The sequence below is a fragment of the Mandrillus leucophaeus genome, unplaced genomic scaffold (assembly GCF_000951045.1).
Source record: "Mandrillus leucophaeus isolate KB7577 unplaced genomic scaffold, Mleu.le_1.0 Scaffold24, whole genome shotgun sequence".
Lineage (NCBI taxonomy): Eukaryota > Metazoa > Chordata > Mammalia > Primates > Cercopithecidae > Mandrillus > Mandrillus leucophaeus.
Window position 1 is genome coordinate 2,738,073 of NW_012102476.1, and position 5,968 is coordinate 2,744,040.

Sequence of the window (5,968 nt, forward strand, 5' to 3'; positions counted from 1 at the left end):
TCTCGGCCTCCCAAAGTGCTGGGATTACAGGCTTGAGCCACCGCGCCCGGCCAGAAACGAGAGTTTTGTATTATGGGGCCTCATGTGCTTTTTTCATGTACAAAAAGAGAGCTGAAAGTTGAACAAGATGTTCTATTGGGACTTTTCTAGCTGTGACATTTGAGGATGAGTGAAGGGGGCCAGCCCCTCCATACCTGTGGATATTTCTCATCAGGTGGGATAAGAGACTGAGAAAAGAAATAAGACACAGAGACAAAGTATAGAGAGAGAACATTGGGCCCAGGGGACCGGTGCTCAGCATACGGAGGACCCGCGCCGGCACTGGTCTCTGAGTTCCCTTAGTATTTATTGATCACTATCTCTACTATCTCGGTGAGGGGGATATGGCAGGACTATAGGGTAATGGTGGGGAGAGGGTCAGCAGGAAAACACGTGAGCAGAGGCCTCTGTGCCATAAACAAGTTTAAGGAAAGGTGCTGTGCCTTGATTTGCACATAGGCCAGATTTACGTTTGACTTTACACAAACATCTCAGTGCAGTAAAAAGCAGTATTGCCGCCAGCATGTCTCACCTCCAGCCATAAGGCGACTTTCTCCTATCTCAGTAAATAGAATGTACAATCGGGTCTTACATGGAGACATTCCATTCCCAGGAACGAGCAGGAGACAGATGCCTTCCTCTTATCTCAACTGCAAAGAGGCCTTCCTCTTTCACTAATTCTCCTCAGCACAGACCCTTTACAGGTGTCAGGCTGGGGGACAATCAGATCTTTCCCTTCCCACGAGGCCATATCTCAGGCTGCCTCAGTAGGGAGAAACCTTGGACAATACCCAGGCTTTCTTGGGCAGAGGTCCCTGTGGCCTTCCGCAGTGCATTGTGTGCTTGGGTACTTGAGACAGGAGAATGGCAATGATTTTTACCAAGCATACTGCCTGCAAACACATTTTTAACAAAGCATGTCCTGCACAGCCCTAAATCCGTTAAATCTCGAGTCAACACAGCACATGTGTCTGTGAGCACAGGGTTGGAGCTAGGGCTACAGATTAACAGCATCTCAAGGCAGAAGAATTTTTCCTAGTACAGAACAAAATGGAGTTTCTTATGTCTTCTTTCTACATAGACACAGTAACAGTCTGATCTCTCTTTCCCCCACAATGAGTAAAATGAAAGATGGTTGGATGGATGGATAAATTAATTAATGGATGGATGACTAGATAGATGGAAGAATAGATGGATGGATGGATGGATAAATAGATGGATGAATGGATGGATGGGTGGATGGATGGATAAATGGATGGATGGATGAGTGGATGGATAGATAATGGATGCATCGATACATGGATTTGTGCACGAGATCTTCCTGAGGCAGATTCTAACTTGCTATCTACAGAGTCATCTTTATATTTCCAGACCCAGAACATGGTCTAAAACATAATAGGAGCCTAATGAACAGGGAATGAATAAGTTCATAGATTAACAGATGCATTCGTTTTATTCTTTCTTCTTTTTATTTTAAACCTCTCCTGTCACTTTTTTTAGACGTATTCATTGACCAGAATCCCACTTATTTTTAACACCATCTTATTTCTTTCTCATATTGATGCCTTCTTTTATATCTTTAGAAATTTAAACTACACTTGCTGTATGGTTCTTTACCAAATAATGCTATTCTCTGGAGTTTTGGAATCGGAGCTAATCCTGCTATATGCTGTGTCTGCTTACTGTCATTCATGAAGATTGTTTCCTCTTATGTTTTGTAATTTTGAGCTGTGAATTCAGCTTCAGCAGGGCGTTATCAGTGGGAACGCACATGCCCGCCAAGGTTCGAAGAGGTTTCATATCTGCTTCTGCCAAGAGCTCTTCATGGGAGTTACCAACCGTGGACTGCATTATTCTTCTTATTATTATGTATTTTTTAATTTTTTTGAGACAGAGTCTCGCTCTATTGCTTAGGCTGGAGTGCAGTGGTATAATCTCAGCTCTCTGCAACCTCCATCTCCCAGGGTCAATCAATTCTCCTGCCTCAGTCTCTTGAGTAGCTGGGATTACAGGTGCCCGCCAACATGCCCAGCAAATTTTTGTATTTTTAGTAGATATGTAGTTTCACCATGTTGGCCAGGCTGGTCTTGAACTCCTGACCTCAGGTGACCCACCCGCCTCAGCCTCCCAAAGTGCTAGGATTATAGGCATGAGCCACCGCACCTGGCCTGGACTATATTATTTGTTGACATTTGGGCTTCCCAGACCATGCAGATGATGTAAACTTGAACCCCAAATCCAAGTGAGGCCAAGCCTTTGGTTATGAATTCTCAAAAGAGACTGTTTATTGTCACCAAATCTCAGAGTGAAACAGACAAGGTCCTTTTATGCTTCCTGAACTGGAGGCAGATTTTTTTCCTAGTTTACTCTTTCATCAAGGATGTCACCCCTGCCAGGCGCAGTGGCTCACGCCTGTAATCCCAGCACTTTGGGAGGCCGAGACGGGTGGATCACGAGGTCAGGAGATCGAGACCATCCTGGCTAATACGGTGAAACCCCGTCTCTACTAAAAAATACAAAAAACTAGCCGGGTGAGTTGGCGGGCGCCTGTAGTCCCAGCTACTCGGGAGGCTGAGGCAGGAGAATGGCGGGAACCCGGGAGGCGGAGCTTGCAGCGAGCTGAGATCCGGCCACTGCACTCCAGCCTGGGCGACAGAGCGAGACTCCGTCTCAAAAAAAAAAAAAAAAAAAAGGATGTCACCCCTTAAGAGTACAAGGTTTCTATTAGTGTCTATGTTTTCAGTTCCCCAGACAAGGCCTCATCTCCAATCTCTAGGTAGGTGTAAAGCCCTAGGCCCTTCAATGCCAAGATCACAGCCACCCAGCAGCTTTCACAGCTCTAGTGTTTGATTTCCTCTTCATGCCTCATGGGGATTTCCCTTTCTTTCTTGCAACTAAGCTGCACATTTTAAAGGATGTTTGTTTGGTTTTATGCAGCGCTTCCAGATGCATAGTGTTGAGGACATGCTTGTCAGGTTATTCCATTCACAATATCACCGAAAAGGCTATTTCCCCATATAAATAAGTTTACATCTCTCCCACCTTAAAACAACCAGCCAACCAACAACTCTTTTTTTTTTTTTTTTCAGAGATGGGGTCTCACGCTGTCACCCAGCCTGGAGTGCAGTGGTATAGTCACGGCTCACTGCAGCCTCAACCTCCTAGGCTCAAACCATCTTTGCCTTGGCCTCCCAAGTACCTGGTTACAGGTACATGCCACCAGATCCAGCTGGTATTTTGACTTTTGTAGGCATAGGGTCTCACTATGTTGCCTAGCCTCAAGTGATCCTCCCTCCTCGGCCTCCCAAAGTGCTGGGATTACAGGGGTGAGCCACCGTGTCCAGCTCCAACAACTCATTCCCTACCCCTCACACACAGCACGACCTCTTACCTCCTTCACAGCCAAATGTCTGGGAAGAGCCATCTGTCCCAGCAGTCTACACGTTCTCATCTTCCCCTCTCTCTGCAACTGGTTGTAGGCTTCCGTGGGCTTCCAGCACTCTACAGAAATGACTGCCATTAAAATCATGACCTCCTATTTTAATCAAAGGACACTTTCAAGCCTCCTGCAGACAGCATTGGACGCTTCTGGAAACGTTCTCTCCCCATGGCTCTGTGGCTTTACACACACCTGCTTTCCCTCCCCGCTCCCCAGCCGTCCTCCCTGACTCTCTTTGCTGGCAGCCTGCCTTCTCAGAGGTCAGTCCTGGGCTGCTTCTCCCCTCCCTCTGCACTCCTTCTGGGAAATTTCAACCAGGCCCAAGGCTCCAATTGCTATCTCTCTTTTTTTTTTTTTTTGAGATGGAGTTCACTCTTGCTGCCAAAGCTGGAGCACAATGGCATGATCTCAGCTCACTGCAACCTCCGCCTCCTGGGCTCAAGCAATTCTCCTGCCTCAGCCTCCCAAGTATCTGGGGTTACAGGCGCACATCACTATATCCAGCTTTTTTCTTTTTTTTTTTGAGATGGAGTCTCCCTCTTGTCGCCCGAGCTGGTGTGCAATGGCATGATCTCAGCTCATTGCAACCTCCACCTCCCAGGTTTGAGCAATTTTCCTGCCTCAGCCTCCAAAGTAGCTGGGATTACAGGCGTCCACCACCATGCCTGTGTTATTTTTATATTTTTAGTAGAGACGGGGTTTCACCATGTTGGCCAGATTGGTCTTGAACTCTGGACCTCAGGTGATCCACCCGCCTTGTCCTTCCAAAGTGCTGGGATTTCAGGCGTGAACCACCGCGCCCAGCCTAATTTTGTATTTTTTAACTACAGATGGGGTTGCACCGTGTTGGTCAGGCTGGTCTCGAACTCCTGACCTCAAGTGATCCACCCACCTCAGCCTCCCAAAGTGCTGGGATTACAGGCGTGAGCCACTGCACCTGGCCCCAATTGCTATCTCATACCCTGATGATCCCCATGTCTCCATCTCCAACGGTGGCAGATGTGCTCCTCCTGGATCTATTCTCCCATTATTTTAAAGGAACAGCACTGCCTCTGATATGGTTTGGCTGTGCCCCCACCCAAATCTCATCTTGAATTGTAGTTCCTGTAATCCCCACGTGTTGTAGGAGGCAATTGAATCATGGGGGCGGTTACCTCCATGCTGTTCTCGTGATAGTGAGAGTTGTCACAAGATCTGATGGCTTTATAAGGGGCTTTTCCCCCTTTTGCTCAGCACTTTTCCTTGCTGCCGCCATGTGAAGAAGGATGTGTTTGCTTCCCCTTCTGCCATGACTGTGTAAGTTCCCTGATGCCTCCCCAGCCATACTTAATTGTGAGTCAATTAAACCTCTTTCCTTTATGAATTACACAGTCTCGGGTATGTCTTTACGAATAGCATCAGAATAGACTAATACAACCTCTTCTTTGTTTCTTTCTTTTTTGAGACAGAGTCTTGCTCTGTTGCCGAGACGAGCGCGGTGGTGCAATCACAGCTCACTGCAGCCTCCACCTCCTCAGGTTCAGGTAATCCTCCCGTGTCAGCCTTCCAAGTAGCTGGGACTACAGACATGTGCCACAACACCTGGCTAATTTTTGTATTTCTTGTAGAGATGGGGTCCCACTATGTTGGCCAGGCTGGTGTTGAGCTCCTGGGCTCAAGTGATCCACCTGCCTCAGCCTCCCAAAGTGCTGGGATTCCAGCTGTGTGCCATGCACAGTGCCAGCACCATTATTTTTAACTGGGCTTGTGGCCACCCAGAGGAAAAGCTGCATTTCCCAGACCCCCTTGTGGCTAAGGGCATCCATATAACTGGTTCTGGCCTCTCTTCCCCACTCCTCTTTCTGTCTCCTGCTATTTAGAATCCAGACATGATGGTGAGATATCATGGACAAGGGCAACATCCCAGGGTTGGCTGAGCCAGGAGATGGAAGGAGCCTGAATCCCTGTGGCCAGCACAGCAGCCCTGAACTGCCTGCCTCAGTGTAATTACACAACAGAGAACTAACGCTTTCTTTTGTATAAATCACTGTCGTCCTGGGTCTCTGTAACATAAACCCACACCTACATCTTAACCTATGTCTGTCTCCTGACTTCAAACCCTATCTCTCTAACAGCCGCCTCAATATCCCCCTGTGAAGACCTCAAAATTATCTTAGGATGCGTGACCACCCCCACCAAGCCTGATCCTCTCCTTTCTCCTCGGCTCCCTTCTGCCCCCTGTCAGCACCTCCAAATACCCCTGACTTCTGCCTGCTTCTCCTTATGCTTACTTCTTCCATCCTGGTTCTGCTCCACTCATTGCTCCTAAAGTACACTTAAATGGTCCCTGTCTCCATTTTCCACATTGCACCTGGAGTAAGCCTCAAAAAAAACGCTTAGAAAGGTCGGATGTGTGGCTCGCACCTGTAATCCCAGATACTTGGGAGGCTGAGGTGGGAGGATTGCTTGAGGCCAGGAGTTCGAGACCAGCCTAGGCAACATAGCGAGACC